Consider the following 24,591-nt stretch of genomic DNA (forward strand, 5'->3'; position numbering starts at 1 on the left):
TATCTGAGGCAATGTGTCCCAAAAATATATGAAAATATATGAATTGAAAAATATGTAAAAATACTAACACGCAGAAAAAGTACAGAAAAATATTATATATATATATATATATATATATATATATATATACTATAACCTCAGGCCGACCAAAGCCTTGTAAGTGGATTTCGTTCACGGAAACTGGAAGAAGACTGTCGTATACATGTGTATATTTGTGTGTGTGTGTGTGTGTGTGTGTGTGTGTGTGTGTGTGTATGTGTGTGTGTGTATGTGTGTGTGTGTGTGTTTGTTTGTGTTAGTAAGCCACCAACGTTTGACAACCGATGTTGTTGTGTTTGCGTCCCCGTTAGCCAGCGGTTTGGCAAAATACACTGATAGAATAAGTACTAGGCTTACAAAGAATAAATACTGGGGTCGATTTCTTCGACTAAAGGTGGTGCTTCAGTATAGCCGTAGTCACATGAGTGAAACAAGTAAAGCAATAAAAAAAAACACTATGCCATTTTAATCCCGCGCAACGCCGTGTATCTCTGCTAGTATATATATATATATATAGATATAGATATATACATATATATATACTGTTTGTTTTTAGGTGGACTTATAATAAACACAATTTAACATTAATTTAATGGGTTACTCTATGCTTTTGTAGAGTACAAATTTATTATTCTCATGCAAGAATGTTGGGCAGTCCAGCGATGGCTTGGCTGGCCGAAACTTCGAAGTCACTAGCAACAGCATTATTGTATTTGAATTATGTGCATGTGTGTGTGTGTGTGTGTGTGTGTGTGTGTAGGTGAGAGATAGAAAGAGAGAGAGAGGAAACAAGTGATAACATGAAAAGAGATGATATTAGTGCTGCAGCAAATAGAAACAGACAAAAATAAAATAAAACAAGGAATGGGATATTGAGAAAGAGACCACTGGAACTGTCTGGAGTTGACAGTTGTGTGGAGGTCAGGATGACATTGCAATATTCAACAGTCAAAGCAAACAAGAAGAACATCAACCACAGCAACAGCTTCGTATGTACTGCAGGTGGAGAGCAGAAAGAGAGAGGAAGAGAGAGAGAAGGAGGAGAGAGAGAGGGAGGAAGAGAGGGCAGGTATCTAACATTCAGTCAGGGGGAAGAAAGAAACACATAAAGCAGAGCAATGAGCAATTTTAAGTAGTGAGCCCCTTCCACTTGTGCCGGGTAGGGTGGTTTTAATGTTGGCAAGAGCGGGGCGCTGATTTTTACAAGCAGTGGAGGCGAGGGTTAGGGAGAAACAGAGAGAAAGAGAGACAGACAGACAGACTGACAGACAGACAGAAAGAGAGAGAGGATGGGTGCATTGCATAGGAAGCTGACTGAGTTAGTGTTGGTGTATGGCTGCCGGGCTTGTGTGTCAGGAGGTGGTGGGGTTTTGGTATAATTGAGGTGGTTGCAATGGTTTCAACAACAGACACGCACTCACATGCATGAGCACGTACACACACACACACACATTAACAGTAACACACTAACACCAACACACATGCACACACATATACACATACACAATTACACATATGTAAACATCCACGTGTGTATATGTGTATGTATAGGGATCTATGTATGTGTGTGTTTATGTTTGCGCATATGCACTTTTAAGCTACATGTGATCATGTTCATTATATATACACATATATCTGTGTGTGTGTGTGTATGCGTGTGTGTGTGTGCGCGCGCCTCTGTGTGTGTATTCACGTTTATGTGTATGGTACGTGTGTATGCACTTTTAAATTAAATGCGGACGAATATATATGTGCTTATATGCACTTTAAAATGAACACATTCGCAAATGCGTATATATATATATATATATATATACACACATACATATATATCTACATATATATACATATATATATACATATATATATATATATACACACCACACGCACATACATAAATATATGTGCCTGTACATATTATACAAATAAGTGCGTGTGTGTGTGTGTGTGTGTGTGTGTGTGTGCGTATGTGAGTGTGTGTGCATGTCTATACAGGCATACATGCATAAAGAAAAGTACATTTGGTTCAAATGCGCATAAATTATATTCATACAAGCAGACATTCAGACATTGAGTCATATTACATACTCTCACGACGTACATATTCTCACAGCGTCCACAACCACACATAACTACAAACACACACATACACACACACAAACACACACATACACACGCACATTCATACACGCAACACACATACACAGCACTCATAATTTATTTCGTGCATTATTGGTCTTGTCTGTGTCTGAATCAAGAAGGATCACCTGCTCTAGTCTTTTCAGTCATATTTTGGGGGACATTATGGCGGGCACTGGTGTAGGGAGGTGTTCTGGTTGAAGTGTATTCGGGTGTCGATCGTTTGTCTCATTATTTTGTGAAATTTGACCATTTTCCTTTATCTCTTCCTTGTTTCAGTTATTGGATTGGACTGTGGCCATGCTAGGGTACCGCGTTGAAAAGTTTAGCCGAAAAATAAAAATCGACACTAGTACTTAGCTTTAAATCTAGTGCTTATTCTATCGGTTTCTCTCTTGCCGAAGCGTTTAGGGTTCCGTAGACATAAACAAACCAACACTGGTTCTCAAGCGGTAGTGCAGGACAGACAGAAACACAGAGGCATGGATATATATATACATAGATACATATACACACATATACATGCAAAGATGCATAAATACACGCATGCACGCGCACATACACATACACACATACGACAGTCTTCCATATCAAATTCACTCCCAAGAAATTAGACGGGCCTGGATATATTGTAGAACTTGCCCAAGCTGCCTCGCTTTGGGACAGAACCCAAAACCACGTGGTTACAAATCGAGCTTCTTAATCACACAAATATGCCTGCTCTGTCTAAATATTTATGAGATCATTTCTTCTTTGATTTCTTTCTGGAATAATGTTGAATAAAGCTGTAGCAGTTGAGAGAAAAGGTCGTACATAATAATATAAAGTAAGCTTAATTTTTGTGTAGGATGTATGGCACAGAGTAGTTTTTGAACTTGGATGATTTGTGGGCATAATACCGGCATTGCTTTGACAATGTCAATGGAATACTTTGCACTAGACATGGATGAGTGGAGGTACAATGGCCCAGTGGTTAGGGCAGCGGCTCGTGGTCATAGAATCGCGGTTTCGATTCCCAGACCGGGCGTTGTGAGTGTTTATTGAGCGAAAACACCTAAAGCTCCATGAGGCTCCGGCAGGGGATGGTGGCGAACCCTGCTGTACTCCTTCACCACAACTTTCTCTCACTCTTACTTTCTGTTTCTGTTGTGCCTGTAATTCAAAGGGCCAGCCTTGTCACTCTGTGTCACGCAGAATCTCCCCGAGAACTACGTTAAGGGTACACGTGTCTCTGGAGTGCTCAGCCACTTGCACGTTAATTTCACGAGCAAGCTGTTCCGTTGATCGGATCGACTGGAACCTTCGACGTCGTAAGCGACGGAGTGCCAACAACAACAGACATGGATGTGTTTGTGCTTGTCCCCATCCCGCCGCAATACAACGGGTGATGGTTTGTTTATATCTTTTAAACGTAGAAGTTCGGCCAAAGTGACTGATGGAATAGGTACCAGACTTTAAACAAATATAAACACTGAGCTCAACTAAACTCTTCAGCGTACTCGCGGTTCAGTGACAGGAACAAGTAAACGTTAAAAACATTAAGATTGCAGAAATGATGGGAGCGATACAGTGGTGTTAGGGAGATAGAACTTGAGCTTCTTGAGACCATCCTTGAAATCAAAGCCTGGTGTTTATGATTGACAGAGCCGCTAGTACGCCGTATGAAATGCTTAGTGGCATTTTGTCCGACTTTACATTCTGAGTTTAAATTTTGCCAAGGTTGACTTTGCTTTTCATCATTTCGGAGTCGATAAAATAAGTAGCGATCGAGCACTGGAGGGGGGGTCTATGTAATCGACTAGCTCCCTCCTGCTGACCTGGCAGAATTGTTAGCACAGCAGACAAAATACTTAGAGGGCATTTCTTCCGGATTTTTACTTTCAGAGGTCAATTGCCGTTATAGTCAGCTTTGCCTGTCATCCTTTCAGGTCCAATTTAAATAAGTACTTGCCAACCTGCTCCAAAAATTGCTGGCCATTAGTCAGTCTTCTTCTTCTCCTCCTCTTCTTCTCCTCTTCTCCTCTTCTTCTCCTTCTCCTTCTTCTTCTTCTTCGATTCCGTCTTCCACTTCGCCATACTTTTTCCAAGCAACATTTTTTCAACATTCGATGCAATACCAAATAGGTTTATATATTCCATAATCCAAGAATGTGGAATCATATCATACGCCTTACGATAATCGACCCATGATATGGGTAAGTTAGTTTTCCTCCTCTTGCAGTCTCTAAGTACATTCTTGTCTACCAGGAGTTGATCCTTGGTACCTCTGCACTTATTCTTACAACCCTTCTGCTCATGTGGCAGGACTCCATTTTTTCCAGATCTCCGTACATTGACTCTGCGAATATTCTAGTCAATAATTTCTACATAAGCGTCCAGCAGGATATCGGCCCGTAATTGTCTAACGTACTACCTTTTTCGATGTTTTTTCAAGCACAGAACTGTTCTATCTATTGTCAACCACTTTGGTGTTATTTGGTCGGCATTTAACAAGGTGTTGACTTGTGTAGCTTTTCGTGCATGACACTCGCCAAATCTTTTGATCCAGTAGCCTTGAACTCCATCTGGTCCCGGGACCTTCCACTTGCCCAATTTTTTGCTGATTGCCTTCACTTCCCTGACTGGAATGACTAGTTCTGTCTGTTTTGGACAGAGTACTGTTTGTTTCAGTTCTTACAACCATTCAGCATCCTTCTTGTGCTCCTTGTCTTTGTTCCAGATGTCACACCAAAATCTTTGACTTTCAATATTATCTGGCATCCACTTTCCATCTGTACACTCTCCATTTATTTCTTTGTGTAATCTCTTCTGGTCAACTCTAAATAACCTATTCTGCTGGCATCCCTTTATTCTTTGGTCGTATCTTACCATCTTTGCTTTCTTTGCAACGAGGCGCCTCATTATTATTATTATTATTATTATTATTATTATTATTATTATTATTATTATTATTATAGATGTTGTAATTTACTTCTTGGATACTTCAACTCTCATAAAGTTTGTTTGGTATAGGACGACTGCAATGTGTAACAATTTTCAAACAAACGCGAAGAATAGATAAATGATGATTTCAGCAAAGTGGTAGGTTCTATGGACCCAAGAACACATACTGCAAGCCCTATCGACTTTATTGCTCATCTATGCACTTCAGCTTACATAATACTTGATGCTACGAACGACGAACATATGGATGTTTAAGTGAAATCTTTACTCCAAAATGGTTGAGCTCAATGCTTTGTGTGTGAATGTGCGCGCGCGCGTATGTATGTGTATATATAGCTCAATTAAAGGTTAAAAACCTCATTAAGGGATAGTAAAATGCAATGAACTCGTTTATTACCTATTACAAAAAGTATTGAATATTACATTTAGTATTCAACTGTAAGGTAATTGGATATATATATATATATATATTTTAAATAAGAAAACAGAGATAATTAAATTAATAATGATTATTTATTAATTACAAAATTGGACATCATCACTGACAGATGTTTCGATTCAAGATTCTAGAAATTAATTAGTATAATTAAAAACATTTTAAAGTTGAATCTCACCGGAGGCGGAAAAAGATATACACTTACATTTTCATATTGTGTGTTGAGTGTGGGGAGCAAATCCACTAACTAATAAATGTTTTGTAGAAAGAATATATGTTTGTGTGTGTGTGTGTGTGTGTGTGTGTGTGTGTGTGTGTGTGTGTGTGTGTGTGTATACACACATATACAGACTCGCATAGTGTGTGTATATGCATGTATAGACACACACATACACTCACACCCACACACGCGTATATATATATATGTATATATAAGACATGAAAGTACAGGAAGAAAAAGAGCCTTTGACAAATAACGTATTAACTTAACGCTTTCGCCTAAAGAAAAAGTGTATTAATGTTTCGGATGTTAGTTCTTCACCGAAAGAAAGGAGAAAAACGTTGGAGGGTGAGGAGAACAAATAGTCAGTGAAAAACAGTGAAGTGTTAAGAACTAGGTGGGAAAGTGTTCTATGGGAGGACTTAATAAAGGGATGTGGCTGTGTGTGTGGATGCAAGTATATGAGTACAGTAATCCCTCGCCATATCGCTGTTCACCTATCGTGGTTCACCTATCGCGGTTCACTTATCGTGGTTTATTATTCAATCTTACGTCGATTCGTCTGTGGTTTTGTTTTGCATTTATAATACAATAATTATATACAAATTATAAAAATTAAAAAAAAATATACAGTACAGTTTTTACTTCGTGGATTTTCACCTATCGCGGGGATTTTGAAACGTAGCACCTGCGATAATTGAGGGATTACTGTATATTTCTATCTAGAAGCGAGTATAATTAAAATAATGGAGTGTCTAGTAGTAGAGTGGTATCTGTTAGTGGAGCTATGGGTGTTGGTACGCGCGAATAATCTTGAGGTAGGTCGTGCTTGTTTTGAAGAGGAGAGATCCTGTGTGAGTGTGACGTAATAAAATTATTGATGAGGCTCGTGGATTGGCAAGAGTAAGATAGAATTGTGTTATTGATATGCGTGCAAGAGTTTAAGAAAAGTGCGTAGGGATATGAAGGCGTTTCTTTTAACAAAGGGGGAAGGTTTAAATTAAAATTTCAAAATGAGAGAAAAATGTATGAATTCTCCGAAGAGAAGGAAAGTTAGTGAAATTGGTAAAAACTACACAACAAATGGGAAAGGCTTGGCAATTTTGATAGAGTAAATCAATAGATGGTGAGAAAACAGTAAAATCCTCATAGAAGAAATAACTGTGATCAAAAAGTTATTAAGATCAGCAGAGAAGACATAAGATGAAGAACAGGCGAACAGCCAGACGTAACGTGCTTCCGTTTCCTCTGAAGGTGAGTAGTGGAGGATCTGCTGTTGGAGTCCAAGATGAAAACTGTGAAGTAAGCAGATTTGAAGTGTCGAAAGATAAGTGAGGTGCTCCATAAACCTGTCTCTAACGTAGAAGGTACAACGGTTGAGTACGATGAGCGTAGTGAGTGGAACTGGAAGGAAAAAGATTTGTGCATTGATGGGGACAAGATAAGAAAAGAGATCCAGGTGAATGACGTGTCTGTGGAACACAAAGCTGTTAAGAAGGCGGCTTCACGAAGTACGAGAAGCAGTAAAGAAAGGAATAGTTGGGAGTGAAAAGAAAGTGATGTGATGGAACAGATTGGAGACAGCGGAAGAAGTGCGAGATGGTAAGTTGTAGGGGTAGGTAGTGGGATAGTAAGAGAGGGAAAGGGAGCTTGGTGGATTGGGTTCCAAATGAGGATCAACGGCACAGGCGTTAAAAAGGGCAGCTTGGATAAAGATGGGTGAGTTACTACGTCAAATGAATCGACTGACTACGAGATGATTTGGGGGTCTCAATTTATGACGGGAGTTACAGAGACAGCGGGGACGAAGGACCTGGGAATAGAAGACGATACGCTTGGTGTGGATGTGTTAGGAGGAGCCAAATAAAGGTCAGTGTGCAAGTCACTGCGTTTGTTGAAAACAAAAGTAGAGACGGTGAACGTTAAATGGTCGAGAGAGACAGAAATTTTAAGGAAGTTTAAGGTACTGCATATGGAGGACTTAAAATTGAGAGAAGGGTGGAAGATGAAAGAGTTTAGCTCCTCACAGCAGAGAGAGGAGACGCAAATACGGTCATAAATGCAACGTATAACACTGGGATGGAAGCAGTGACCTGGAAAAAGATTTGGACACAATGTAGTCATCGAATAAGTTGGCTTAGTAGGGGTCCATTTTCGTTCCCATGTTCACCCCAATGACATCTTTCATAGAACTTGCTAACGAAATAGGAACAATTTTAGATGAAAACAACCTCCACCAGACGGAGTAGAGTTGTGGTACTAGGATAAAGTGTGGTGCAGTTAGTAAGAGATGGAAAGGAGGCTCGGTGGTAGATTTATAGTCGCATATGACAGTCATAGAACAATGATTGCGGGAAAACATTCAGCAATCATTGCTCGGATCAGATTAGATAAACTCCTTCACAAAGGAATTAATCTGATTACATATATAAAATGTGCATTCAATATATATATACATAAATATCACAAATGACATTTGCAAACTTATGAGAAAAGATGCTTCACTAGAAATGAATGCTTTCAAAAGAAAATCAGCAACACAATGATTATATATATATCATTGTATCTACCAGTTTATAGGATGTTGTTAAACATCACTAGTCACAATGCGCTTTCACTTCTTTCTTGAGTGTGCTATTCTTTTTCGTGTTGACCCCAATTGTTTCACTAAATCATCTTTCCATTGTCGTAGTGGCTTCCGAGTAGCCTGTTGTCTGTGAACCTTGCGACATACCTGGAACAACGGAACCTGTGCTTACCTGTGCTTTCGGTAGTCTGCGATCATGTCGTTCACTCCTCCCTGTTCTCGATTTACCTCATTTCAGATATCCTCTCGCAACGATATTGCTAGCATGGATCATTCCGTGGCATTTTTGCGTCGTAGCCAACCGATGTTCTAATCTCTCCGAAGTAACCCACCTCGGACCTCGCCAATCTCCCCATAAATTTGCACATTCTCAACTATAAAGCGCTCATAAACACTCATCATTTCCTTATTTTCAAAGGATGCATGTAAAAAGAACAGAACAGCAAAACAACTAAACTCCTTTTATATCCTAAACAATCCATGCCAATTCAATACCTAGTCAAGCACACTACAACAACAACGCTAACCCAGACATCACATTCTATCTATCTGTCTACAAGAAACAAGCAAACAATTCGCCAACTTCAAGCAGATCACTACAACATGCTCATTCGTCAATGCAAAATGCAAATGCCCTTTTATAAGCGACACAATAGAAAGAGTTTCACGACGAAAAGTATCAAGGATTTCATAATTCAACAACACAAAAGTCAGTAACATACACTGCAACGCTAAAATAATACTTAACAAAACAATTACCGACGCCCCATAGTATGCATGCAAAAAAAGCTTACCACAAGGCAACATAAAATAATACAACCCCATTACACGCCAAAAATTACCAACGTCATAAAAAAACAAAGGCAGCCAAAAATATATTACACAAAAGCCACACCCAACCGGAACGGAACTCAGCATCAAACATCTAAACAAGGGAATAATATATGTATGTATATATATGTGTGTATACACATACGTATACATATATATATATATATATATATGTATATATATATATATATATATATATATATATGTATATATAAATACATGTGTGTGTAAAATAGAAAATTAGCAAGCATTTGTATCCAACATAAGCCACAAAAGATTAAAACACTATATAGAATATATTAGTAGTGTAATCGTCAACAGTAACACCACACCCCGTGTCATAATAGTAACGTCAAAAAGTACGTTCACACTGCAACTGCAAGCAAACGCCCTTATCAGATATTTCTTAATAATCAGCCACAAAGCAAGCGGAAACATAAAACGAAACGTATGCCCCTCTATCTTGGCTGCGAGTTTAACCCCTTCATTTCATTAGGGATCCGCAAAGCAATAAAGAAACATTGAATAGCTTAAAGCGTCAAGCCCAGGCAAAATCAGAGAAAAATATGCGAAATACTTATAAACACTGAAGGAATCATGTCACCCACCAAAATTTACAACTACTCGTACCAGCATCTGGAGTTGAGTGAGCTTATGACAACTCAAAGCCCCACAAATACTCAAGTGAAGTAAGGTCACCCTCCTGTGCACAGAAATTCGACAAAGATAAATCCTTCAGATACGCCACCTATACCTGGATACATCTAAGTCAACAACAATTCTCTATTCGAATCGGCCATGATACCACAAAACCTGACTTCAAAATGACTTAACAGATCCTACCAGGTAATGCTATCAAGTTAGATATGGCTTGAGCCAATCTTTGGCCGAAATATATTCAAGTTATCTAAGTTATTATTATAAACCTAACTATCCAAACAATAGTACAGATTCAGATCACCACACTCAGCCACCACACAAACAGTGACAGAGAAAATATAAGATGGTTTCAGCAACAGACAACCTTCCACACATATTCACAACAGTCTTAGGAGATTCAGTAAGAAGAAAGCGAAATATACTTGGAGCATTCACAGATGCCGCTTTTGGCTGGCCACAAGACTGTAACAACAATGGTGCATAAACAATACATAAGATAAAACTACCAATGGGCTATGCTAGTTTTATCTTCAGCTGCAATCTCTCCGCCAGGAACAGCAATAAAATTTTAAATACACAAGAGGGCGCACAACTATGCACCAGACCATACCATACCATATCCTAAACCTTTTACACAACGAAACAAAAATATAAAAATGAAAGACAACCTGGACATGCGGGAGGCGTAACTTCCAAACGTGGCAAACTTCAACGTCCCAGATTTCTACTATAGAAACATAGTAAAATCCCTATCTGTCCGATTTAACCGAGATATGCATAAAATGCAGAAATAGCTAGATCAGTATCTTCAATGCCTCCAAAACCCTCTCAAAACAGTCGCCCTCTCACCGAGACTACCTTAGTACTTCCTCTATAACGACCACCACAACCTATGGGCGCTTACTATTAGATTAGACGATGTGGCGGTTGTATTATGTTCAACTAACAGGCTGCATTGTGTTTAATTCATTACTACATGTTGGAATACAGTATGGTCCTTAGCTTGTCGGAAAAATGACATAACCCAGCAGCTTTATCTCTGGACAGTTTTACGCCATTTGGCCGACTTTCAGTATATAACATGACTACTCCATCCAGGCAGACTTCGGACTTCCCAACCACAACAGTACCATCAACTAAAGGAGTCTTTAAGTGGTTGCTTGACCTTACTAGAAATGACTCTCTCATACATTATGCCCTCTAGGTTGAAAAGCGGGAAATGCTTGAGTAAAGGACGAGATGGCAATAACTACAATGCTTTTGATTATAGGTTTATTCAGTTAGTGAATAACTGGGTCTTAAGAACAGCAACATCATCAGCACAGACATCAATCACTACCACTAGCATCATCCAAACTATCAAACAAACGAGGAAGCTTCTACACGGCCATTCAACTAATTAGAGATAACAGTCGAAACTCCCACAACTCACTCTCAATTGTCAGCAGGCAAATGACCAGAATGCTTTCAGTCATAAATCTGCTCGATCAGAGCTGATCCGTAATTAACAATTATCACCATCATCCCAATAACCAAGTCAAACATCAGCACCATAATTCACATCAGTGATATCTTTAACATCATCATCATAACTAAAATCATCACCATCACAAATATCACAGACACTAACAATATGACCACTAATATTACCACCGCATTATTCTCCACCAAATCTAACGTCCACACTAAAACTATCTTCATTTCTTACGGCTAAACATGGGCAAAATCAATAGGAACAATAGCAACAAAATAACATACATTTAGGTGCCTCATGAATGAAACGATGAGTTGCGGCTGAAGATTTGGCACGGCTGACCGGACGTTCAGCCTGTCTTGGTGACAGTACGTTTTGGAACTGGAGGCAAACACATCCACACACGTGCAAAGATGTACACATACAGAGAAAGAGAGACAGACAGACAGACAGACAGACAGACAGACAGAGAGTGATTACAATTATTAATTGAAAATGATTGATATAGACACTTTCCCTCTCAATCTCATATATATAAACAAAGAGAGGGGAGGAAGGGGATAGAAGGAGGGAGAGAGGCAGGAAGAGAAGGAAGAATAAAACGAAAAATTAAGATGTCTGATGTCAACCATGTCAGCGCCGAATCAGTGACACCAAAAAGGCAGAGCCAAAACGGCTGTGCCAAAACATTTCATACCCTTAGAAGTTAGATTCTCTGGGAAATATTTTAGCGCTGATTTCAAATTTGACTCAGTTCTAATTAATAACTAGTCTACCATTTTGACACAAAAATAATGTTGTTAATTTATTACAGGATCCCTAAAGAGGCGAGCTGGCAGAATCGTTATTACGCCCGAGAAAATACTTAACAACATTTCCTCCGTTTTTAGGTTCTGAGTTCAAGCGTCTCCGAGGTCGACTTTGCTTTTCATCTTTCCGGGGCCGATGAAATAAGTATCAGTCAAGCACTGAGGACGATGTAATCAACTTGACCCCTTCCCTCAAAATTCCAGGCCTTGTGCCTATAGTAGAAAGGATTAAAATATCATATGTTTCTTTCAACCACCATATATCACCAAATCAGCTTCTTTCGACACAAAATCTTATTGTGCAGCCATACATCAGATGTTACTGAAATTGTAACTAAAAATATATAATTAAGGCTTATAAAACGATCAGTTATTCAACCCATAAGAAGCATCTATTATAGGATTTCTACGGTAAGAATTATCAGAACGGTCCCACTTACACTGGTTCCAGTAGTAACATCTGACATCATGGTATGATTGTATTCAAATACTTACTCATTCTTCGCTTAAATCACCAGAATTTTGTGAGTAGTAAACCTTGGTTTTTATGATACAACCAAAGCGTTTACATGAAACTTGGATTAACGATTGCGTAAACTCTATCTTGTGTGTGTACATACATCAAACACACGTCTCTCTCCCCCTCTTTCTCTACACACACCCAAACACACACACCTATAAAAGTTCAGGATTCAAGCGGATCAGGTCCTTAAATAGTAAAGCACCAATGTCAGGTTCTTTGGTACACAATTGAAGCAGTATTAGATTAAAATAGCTATCTATATATCATACTTATATACAGCGTTGAAAGGCTAGTTACAGCGATATTCACTCAAAGATAACGTCTCTTGTGAACGTGTTTAAAAATACAATCATATCGGAATGAGATGAAAATTGTCCCGGTAGCGGTAAGCGAGAATGCCAAGTGCATTTCGGCATAGTTGAGGTTTGTCAATGGCGTGTATTCACAGCCAACCACATTCCTAGACGATATTTGTCGCCTCCGATATATAGGACGAGTACTGCAGTAATTAGTCCTTCAACGATATACATTAAGTATGATATGCAGGTATATATATTAAATCGCTCTTCAATTATCTTTTGGTCATTTTCGTTTCTGCCGACTCAAAAGTCATAAAATGCACAGATTATTTGTGTAGCAACTCACTTTTGAGACCAAATAGATACGTTGCCATTTTAAAGTCTACACCAGCGATTCTCAGTCGATTGTAGCTCAGTACACTTTTTCATGAATAGTGTTCTTATAAAGCTCCCCATCACTATGTTTCGTGGATTATTTTAATAAAGCAGAAGCTAATTTTGCGCAGAGATTTATCATCAATATTTTCTTATTCCATTCCAAAAATCATGGGCCTTTCTATGAACTAGTGCCCCTATGCATATTTTTTAAGAAAATTAATAAAGACGGCAAGGACTTGTATAGTATAATTATATTAGGCTTTGGTGCATCAGTAGTTATGGCTTTGCTCGCTGATATGATTTTTCATTTCATAATTTAATCCCAGTCCTGACGGAGATATTTTCAAAATTGCATTTAAAATAAAGTACTTAGTTTAAATACTTTATATCTTAGAAAACTCATAACACCCTCTAAATACCCAGCACCGCTCATTGGCATCGGCCATTCTGTTTTAAGCTCATAACGCTCTCAGTGGGAGTTGGTTAAAACCAACTCTTTTCCGAAAATCACCCTTCAAAAAAGCTCGAGTGATTATCACGTAGTTCTCTTTCACACAAGTGTGATGAGGCGTGGTTTAGTGGTTAAGAGTATTCGGCTCACGGACGTGAGTTCGATTCCTGGCGACGCGGTGTGTCCTTGAGCAAGACACTTTGTTTCACGTTGTTCCACTCCATCCAGCTGGCAAAAGTGAATTGTACCTTTAAATCAAAAGCCAGCCTTGTTACATTCTGTGTCACGCTGAATCTCCCTAAGAACCAAGTTAAGGATACACGTGCCAGTAGAATGCTCAGCCACTTGCACGTTAATTTCACGAGCAGGCTGTTCCGTTTATCGGATCAACAGGAAACCCCAACATAACCAACGGAGAGCCAGTTTTTCTTTCATGCAGCTAAAGTAAATATACCGACTAATATTGACTGAGAAGTCACCAAAATTAAAGCAAGATGCAACCGGGTCATTAATTTTACTCCATATATAGATATAAAAGAGTGTGCTACGTAACCAAATTTAGGGTTGATCATACAACAATGATGGAATATTTTGAATCAATACCTGAAATAAAGTCAAGAACATTCCTAACTTAAATGAAGCAGGATGTTTCCAGCCCCGCTCTGTATATAGATCTTCTGATCCTAAAAGCACTGCTACCAAAAACCGCGCATTATTCACATCGATGCCAGTAGAATTGCCCTTAATTCTTTCACTAAAACTACAGCTGTACTACTACCAACATCAAGGCTTCTACTAATATCACTATAACCAATACTAATGGCATCACCACTACCACCACCACCACCACCACCATCACCACCAACAGAACCACCACCACCACTACCACCATCAACACCATCACCGCCACCGCTAACAATAACATCAAAACCCGTTACCACCACCAAACACCGGCATCACCGCCACTACCAAACATCAATATCGCGGACCCCCAGCATTCCTAACACTTTTAACATCATCACCAACTTCATCATCATCATCATCAACTTCTTCTTCTTCTTCTTCTTCTTCTTCTTCTTCTTCTTCTTCTTCTTCTTCTTCCTTTTCTTTTTCGTCTTCTTTTTTTGTCGTCGTCGTCGTCGTCACCATCATCATCGTAATCATCATCATCATCTTCATTAACACCATCATCGTTACCACCATCATCATCATCATCATCATCATCATCATCATCATCATCATCATCATCATATTCATCATCAACATCATCACCATCATCACCAACATCATCATCAACTTCTTCATTGTCTTCATCATCACCATCATCATCATCATCATCGTCTTCACCATCATCTCATGATTATCATATCAACAACATCCTCCTCCTCATCATCATCGTCACCATCATCGTCACCATCACCATTATCATCATCGTCGGCGTTGCCGTCATTGTCGTTACCATGATCATCATCACCATCATTATCGTCATCATCAACCGCCTCATCATCATCACCATCGTCACCATCAACTTCTTCTTCTTCATCACCGTCATCATCATCATCAGCAGCAGCAGCATCAATGTCAAAGGAGGGCAGTAACCGTTACTACTGAAAAAAAAAAAAAGAGAATTTCTACTAAAAAGCATGTTGCCAACGTGGCAATAATTTGTTTATGAAAATACATCTAACACACACACTCACGCACAGAGACACGCACATCGACGTCCACACACACACACACACACGCATATACATTCGCACGCACGCACATACACGTACATATACACGCACACATACACATACGATCTGGCATACACACACACGAAGCTTGTGTACGTTAATATGAATATAATGTCATACAGGCAACACAGTTAATTACGACTAAAATAGCAATGTGTGTGTGTGTGTGTGTGTGTGTGTGTGTGCGTGTGTCTATGTATATGTATATATATGTGCGTGTGTGTATATATATACATATATATATATATATATATATATGTATGCACATAAATACTTATATACGTATACATGCATATTTATATGTATATTTATACACACGCACATATTTATATATATATATATATATATATTCATATATTCATATATATATGTATATATATATATATATATATATATATATATATATATATATATATATATATATATATATGTGTGTGTGTGTGTGTGTGTGTGTGTGTGTGTGTGTGTGCGTGTGTGTGTGTGTGTATTCATACATACATATATATATATATATGTACATGTATACGTATATATGCATATATATATATATATATATATATATACATATATAGGGCAGCGGACTCGCGGCCGTAGGATCGCGGTTTCGATTCCCAGACCGGGCGTTGTGAGTGTTTATTGAGCAAAAACACTCCACGAGGCTCCGGCAGGGGGTAATAATGAACCCTACTGTACTCTTTCACCACAACATTTTTTTTCACTCTTCCTTCTTGTTTCTGTTGTACCTGTAATTCAAAGGGCCAGCCTTGTCACACTTTGTGTCACGCTGAATCTCCCCGAGAACTACATTAAGGGTACACGTGTCTGTGCAGTGTTCAGACACTTGCACGTTAATTTCACTTCATTTATATCTGAAAGAGAAGCACACTCTTAGTTATAGAGCAGTAGAGCGCATAGTATCTATAGATAAAGATAGATATGGTTTGTCTATGGGGTTACTCTGGGTTTCACGTCCATAAAACGCTCAGCTTTACAACGTTTCTTCAGTCACTACAATCCGTTGGTCTACGGTCTCTCTACCTAGTGGCCTGTATGTGTGTGTGTGGATATATATGTATGTAAGTATGTATGTATGTGTATGCATAGGCGCAAGCGTGGCTGTATGGAAAGAAGTTAGCTTACCTACCACATGGCTGCAGGTTCAGTTCCACTGGGTGGTGCTTTGCCCACTTGTCTTCTCCTATGGTCTCGGGCCGACCAAATGTTTGTGAGCGGATTTGGTAGACGGGTGACTGAGAGATGGGCATATATTTATTTATATATACATATATATATACACGCAGACACATACACGCACACACACAAAACATATATATAAGGCATGAAACTAGGTATTAGTATTTCTTGGTCAATAACTGATGAAATATTAGGGTTCTTGTGTCTGTCCTACGTGTACCTTTTGTACTATTCAATGCAATTTTCATTTATGGAATAACTGATCAGCTGGCATCCCGAGTATACATATATATAAACAATAAGTTTATATATATGTATACATACACTCATAGACATATACACACTTAGATTGGTAAGTATATATATATATATATATATATATATATATATATATATATATATATATATATATATATATATATATATATATATATATATTTATATGTATATATATATATGTATATATATATATATATATACATATATATATATAGATAGATAGATAGATAGATAGATAGATAGATAGATAGACAGACAGACTGACATGTAGGCAGACAGACAGACAGACATATAGATATATATACTTATGCGTACATAACATACATACACACGCAAACAATGATTGACATACACATACACTAACAAACACATACACTCAAAAACGCACTCACGCATACACTTGCAGAGTAAACATTCACTTATGTGTACATTACAATGCCTCTGCTCCTTAGAAACATCACGTGCATATCACAAGACACGCTGTAAGGAATCTTGTGTAACTTATCTTATGTGCAAAAAACCAGCCTGATGGCATGTATAAGTATGTATATATGCATGCATGTATGTATGTATGTATGTATGTATGTATGAATGTATGTATGTATGTATGTATGCATGCATGCATTAATGCATCTATGTATGTATGTATGTATGTATGTATACATTCATGCATAAATGTATATGAGTTCATGTATTGGAATCTATTTAGTTCCAGATCATCCCTTAACGAATGTATTCCAATTTTGACCATCATATCTGATGTTCACACGCTGTATGGTTATGAGTGCATTATATAATGTGTGATCCAATTAAGGCTGTAAGTCACGATTTGTATGTGTTTTAAGTAGCTGTTTCTAGCACCTCTTCAAATGACATCGCATAGTCTATTCTTCATTCGCGTAATCACAAATTTCAGTTTTATCCCTTATCCGTTCCTTGCTTCAGTCATCAGCCTGCGGCCATACTGGGGCAAGCCTTGAATAGTTTAGTCGAACAAATTTCCTCCAGTGCTTAATTTGTTAGTCTGGTATTTACTCTATCATTTTTTTAAACCGAATCACTAAATTACAGGAAATGTAAATAAAAAGTCAACATTGGTTATCGAGCTGTGTGGAAGGGGACAATCGCAAACACAAACACACACACACACACACACAAACACACACACACACAAACACACACACACACACACACACACACACACACACACACACACACACACACACACACACACACACACACACATACGCACGCACGCATATACACAAAGTTGAATCTATACAGTTTCCGTCAACCGTGTTCACTTATAACTCGGGGTTACAGTAGAAGATACGTTTTCAGGGTGCCACGCAATGCCAATGAACCCAAATGCACGTGGCTGCAAAGCGAACTTTTTAACACAGGACCATGCATGCGCCCATTTTATAGATATAGTTTATACTTTTCATTACATCATACTTTTTATTTATGTGTTTATGTATTCATTTATTTGTGTGATTTTTGATATCGGTAACGATGATAAAAACGACAAGGTTTTGCCTCACCTGAATGAAGTCGAAAACAATGCCGAGCTGCCTAAGGTATTTCAGCTCAGGATTCGTCCATCGGGATTTACTCCCAAATCGTTTCCGAAACATCACTGCCACCCCGCCAACTGATCCTGATAGACCATAACATGAGTAGTTCTCGGAATCATTAAAAATGTTTACCAGTGTGCATGTTTCAAAAATCCTACCTCGCTCGTTGATAACTTCCACATATGTCCAGTGAAATGAGGTCATTGAGCAAGTGATTTTGATTGTAAGCATGCATTTATGCACCCAACTCCAATAATTACTATAGATTTTAATCATATCTATAGAGCTCTACCTTAGCACCCACTTCAATTTAATGAAGCTTTTAATCCGATATAAAAATCGAAAAGAATATCTTTCTTCACTGCTTAAATAAGCCGTCAGGCGAAACTTAAACTTCCAGTCAAAACGAATCTCATATTTGAATCGACATTCAATACTTAGTCTTTTCATATAAGAATATTATTATTGAGTCACCTCATATATTGTTACTACTACTATTATTAATAATAAGGCAACTATCTGGCAGAATCGTTTGTATACTGGGCAAAATGTTTAGTGTAATTTCATCCGTCTTTACACTCTGAGTTCAAATTCCGCCGAGGTCGACTTTGCCTTTTATTCTTTCGGGGTCGATAAAATGTGTACCAGTTGAGCATTTGAGTCGATGTAATTGAATAACCACCTCCCATGAAATTGCTGGCCTTGTGCCAAAATTCAAAATCATCATCATTATTATCATTATCGAGTGAGAGAACAGCACACGCTATCAGAGTGAGGGTGGAGTAAAAATATACGAAGTCCTGTATACCCATCATGACTACCAGTCTAATAAGAGCAACTAGGCATATGCATCACAACCATATGTGCGCGATATGACCTTATACCAAGATAAAGAGCACATCACCTTGCAAGAGGAACCTGATTAGAATTTTCTTCAGTTCGAGTAGCCAGTGCTGCTAAAAATGTCCCTGAATAAGGGTTGTTTAAGGATGATGAATAAAACACCCATGTTTCCAGAGGTGAATTATTCAAGATCCAAAAATCCTTCTCAACACATGGTTATGATGCTCCCTCACTATTCCTGCTCGTGATTAGAGATGCACATATTGTCAGTCACTAAGGGACATGCTCAACTGGTGAAGGTCAAGCACCTGACCAGCAAATCTATGGTATTGAGCAGAATATTTGCTGTAGCCCATCTTTTACATCTAGACAAACATGTACATGTTAAGACTTTCAATCAGTTAAGATCAGCATCCATGACAGCCATTACCAGGTATTCATCAGGGTATTGTTGGGTGGAGTCCGCCATTCATATTGAATTCCTTCCTACTTCTTCTGTCTAGTTTTGCTAATTCAGTTTTTGTCCAATCTACAAAAGCTGCTAAGTATCTAAGTAATGATACTGCCCAAGAATTTACAGCCTTCACTAGATTCAGACCATTTAGCTTTGACTTCATTAGCTTCCTCAACCTTCTGATGCATTCCTCAATTTTCGCTTTCATTTTTAAAATGTATAACTCTGTCGGATTCTAATACTCCTAGATACTTATAACTCTCTCTTTCTTTCAGTGATTTTAATGTCTGACCATCTGATAATTGCATGCCTTCACTGCTGACTCCCTGTCCTTTTCCATGACTACTATCGTACACCTGTCTATGCCAAATTTCATGCCTGTATTTTTGTATGAAAAGTCTTACAGTTTACTTTAAGGAATCTATTTCTTATTTATTCTTACAAAAAAAATTTTTTAAAAAACTTCAGATCATCCATGTAGAGCAAAGGGTTCATTTTCCTTAACTACTTTTGAATTGATATCCTGCCTTTGCAGGATATCAAGTACTAGAAAGTAAGAAATACAAGATTTTGTGAGACTTTAACATTCAGACTGACAGAGTAATAGAAGCTAGAAGGTTTGATTTAGTAGTAGTAGATAAAGAGAATAGAAAGTGCCAGATAATTGACTTTACAGTCTCAAATGATGAAAAAAATCAATTTAAGAAGTATAGAAAAAGTAGCAAAGTACCAGGACCTAGCTACTGAATTACAGAGACTTTGGAAAGTGTAGGTAAAATGTATCCCAGTAGTTATAGGTGCATTGGGAACTATCCCTACAGATCTGAACAGCTGGATAGAGGAACTAGACATAAAACCCAGTTTAGAACAGCTCCAGAAAACTGTTATTATGGACAACTAAGATACTTAGGAGGGTTCTTGGCATCTAAGGTTATTTGTTGTAGCCTGTTAGGATTTTTTCTTTTCCAACTGCCTACTCTGTTGCGTGTGTATGAAAATAATAATAATAATAATAATAATAATAATAATAATAATAATAATAATAATAATAATAATAATAATGATGATGTGATACCAAAAAAAAATCATGCTTCCTCATTGATATGACTGTCCCAATCGACATAAATGTATCTGTTAAGACCTACTAAAAACTGGGCAAGTATAAAGATCTTAGAAATTGGCAAAATGTAGAACCTCAAGACTAAAACAATTCCTGTTGTCATAGGTGTCCTAGGAATGATAGCAAAAGGGTCTGATTCCTACCTAGCTCAGATACTAGGAAACCCCAAAATGGCAGAAATTCAAAATATAGTGCTCATGGGAATTGCCCATATCCTACGTAAAATACTGTCTATGTAATCACAAATATTAAAACAAATTTTCATATGTTTTCTTGAACAATCGCTAGACCAATACTATGTGCAAAACCAAATATATGACATTCTAGGCATAACGCCAACACGAACTTCTAACTTATTGTCTCTTGAGGTATCTGGGTGAAACTTGAAGTCAACTTGTACAAATAAAAAGCAAAAGTCAAACATATAATAAAAATAATGACTTCGTAAATGAACAATCTGGTATGTTTATTTTAATGGCTCGTCTCCTTGACTGAGCTGTAGTCCTTAGTTAAGAAGAGACTCAAACAGAGTGAGTGGCGTCTGGAATGTTACCACTGATAGAGCGAGAGATGTGAAATGGTTCCGAGAGGTGGCCATTAAGTTTGACGACCGAGCAGATACCGCAGTGAACTGCAGCGATCCGACCACTGAGGACAGCCTCCGTCCCGGTTGCGTTGGTCTACCCTATCGAATGCTTTCGATTGATCTAAATTGATCAGAGCCCCACCGAAGCCAGGTTTACACCCTACCTTTTCTACTAGTTGCAGTAGAGCGCTTCGAGGAGATCGGAGAACAAGTCTGGCATATTCACATAAAGCTCATTGGGCAGACCATCCAAACCAGGTGACTTGCGCCTCATGAATTTTGGCGTAGACGGCCACCAGTCTAAACACACCGCTTTCGCTATTGCTCACATCCAGGACCACCAACTTACCGCCCGGGTCCCGAAAGATCAACCTTACCTCAACATCTAGTTCTTTCTTAAACAGCGCTGCCACTCCACCTCCCATTCCCGGCCGACTAACAGATGCAAAGATTTGATAATCGTCGAAAATGGGGACTAGTGTGCGTGTATTGGACATCCTGGTCTCATTGACAGCAATTACATCAAATTCTAAAGACTTGAAGTCGTTGAGCAGGCGCCCCCTACTTCCAAGGCGACCCCAGGCCTCAAACATTTATACTTCCTACTCTTAATATGGCCATGTTGGCAAGCTATAAAAGAGAGAGGAAACGTTTAATAATAATAATAATTATTATTATTATTATTTCTACTCTAGGCACAGGCCCTTGAAAATTTGGGGGTAAGGGGGCTAGTCGATTATATCGATCCCAGTGAGTAACTCGTACTTATTTCATCGAACCCGAAAGGATGAAAGGCAAAGTCGAGCTCAGCAGAATTTGGGCTCAGAACGTAGCGGCAGACGAAATGCCGCTAAGCATTTCGCCCGGCGCCCACCCCACCTCCAAATTTTAAATAGTAGTTTGAAATTTTGCTTCAATGGCAGCAATTTGGGGGGGAGGTGATGAGTCGATTACATCGGCCCAGTGTTCAGCTGGTACTTATTTTATCGATCTCTAAAGGATGAAAAGTAAAGTCGACCTCGGCGGACTTCGAACTCAGAACGTAGCGACGGGCGAAAGACCGCTAAGCTTTTCGTCCAGCGCGCTAACGGTTCTGCCAGCTCGCCGGTTTGATATCAGAGCGTAAATGCAGCATTTATTCCTTCTCTTTACGTTCTGAGTTGAAATAGCACCGATATTAACTTTACTTTCACCTCTCTGGAGTTGACAAAGTAATTTTTTTTTTTTCGTTCTGTAGCTGACTTGTCGAATGCAGGTGCCAGAAGTGGCACCTCTGGCCATGACCACTGGTAATCCGCGTGACGATCGATGCAGTATGAGTTTCTGGAATGATCTATAGTCATGACTAGTCTTTCGATAGCTCAGTATAATCATCACGTCAGTTGATGATCGCAGTATTTCTCTAACTGATCTGGTTGACCCTGGCCATTGATCTGTTTTGGATTTCTCTGGTCAGCATCTTGTGCACTTTACCGTTCACTAAGTTGACAGTTCTTCTGCAAAGGTTTCACACCTGTTACGCTGCTCCTCACGCAGGTAACCACAGCCCCGTTTGCCAGTTTGCGTTCAACATCAATCTGCCCGCAATGGGTGAGTGACCCTGCCAGATTACCGGAAGCGATCTTCCTGTCCATGGCCGGAGCAGGAAAAAGTCTCCTCTGTCATCTGACAGTATAGCTTAATGAGGTAATCCCAGACTGTTGCCACCACCACAAGAACTATGATGAGGGTTGGAATTTGTCGTGAGATGAAATAAAGTGATAGTCAAATGCAGGGATTGATCTTATAAACAAATTACAACGTTCACTAAACACACCGCTATCTCCGTAGCGGCCCTTGACAATTGCCGCACTCTTGTCAACTCACGTCTCCAAAAGAGACGCTATGGCCTAAGCTAAAACCAACTGACTTAGTACAGTCATTGAGACAAATATATATATATATATACAAACAAATTGGTAAATAAAGAAACCAAAATAGCTTCATATGTAGTTATTTAAGTTAATCGTTCATCAAAAACAAAAGGCAATGATTCAGGGAAGTCATAGCAAGATTTCCCAGGAGAGAATAATTGTCTCTCACATAAAATGTTTAATACACGGCATTCAAGTAAAACTGAAACAATGCAGAATTGTGTACTGCAAGTAAATGGACACAATAAAGCTACTTGCGAATTCACAGCACACATTTTTCTACTTCAGAACTGTATGTACTTAGTCATTAGCCATATATCCCATACAACCTCCTAATATATATATATATATATATATATATATGTGTGTGTGTGTGTGTGTGTGTGTGTGTGTGTGTGTGTGTGTGTGTGTATGTATATATATATATATACACACACACACACACATAACCACTATTTGCACAAACACACCGTTACCAAAACAATTATAGATACATTATATAATTATTATATACATACATGTCTGGATATGTATATATATATATATATATATATATATATTCTTTTACTTGTTTCAGTCATTTGACTGCGGTCATGCTGGAGCACCGCCTCTAGTCGAGAAAATCGACTCCACAACTTATTCTTTGTAAGCCTAGTACTTATTCTATCGGTCTCTTTTTGCCGAACCGCTAAGTTACAGGGACGTAAACACACCAGCATCGGTTGTCAAGCGATGGTGGGGGGGACAAACACAGACACACAAACACACATACATACACACACACACACACACACACATATATATATATATATGGATCGCATAAATTGTAATTCTTCGAAACATATGTCGGAATAAAAGTATGCAGTTATAATATGCGTTTACTCCATTCTTTAAATTTATATATATATAGAGAGAGAGAGAGATGCAGTTTCTTTACTCTTCTAATTTTTTTTCACTCATTGGACTGAGGTCATGCTGGAGCACTGGTTTGAAGGGCTCCGTCAAAGAAATCGAATTCAGCATTTATCTACCCGACGCTTATGTCGAACCGTTAAGTAACGGTGACGTAAACAAACCAACACGGGAAGATTTTAGCA

This window comes from Octopus bimaculoides, chromosome 2 (genome assembly GCF_046866305.1).
Source record: "Octopus bimaculoides isolate indiv1 chromosome 2, ASM4686630v1, whole genome shotgun sequence".
In the NCBI taxonomy this organism is placed as follows: domain Eukaryota; kingdom Metazoa; phylum Mollusca; class Cephalopoda; order Octopoda; family Octopodidae; genus Octopus; species Octopus bimaculoides.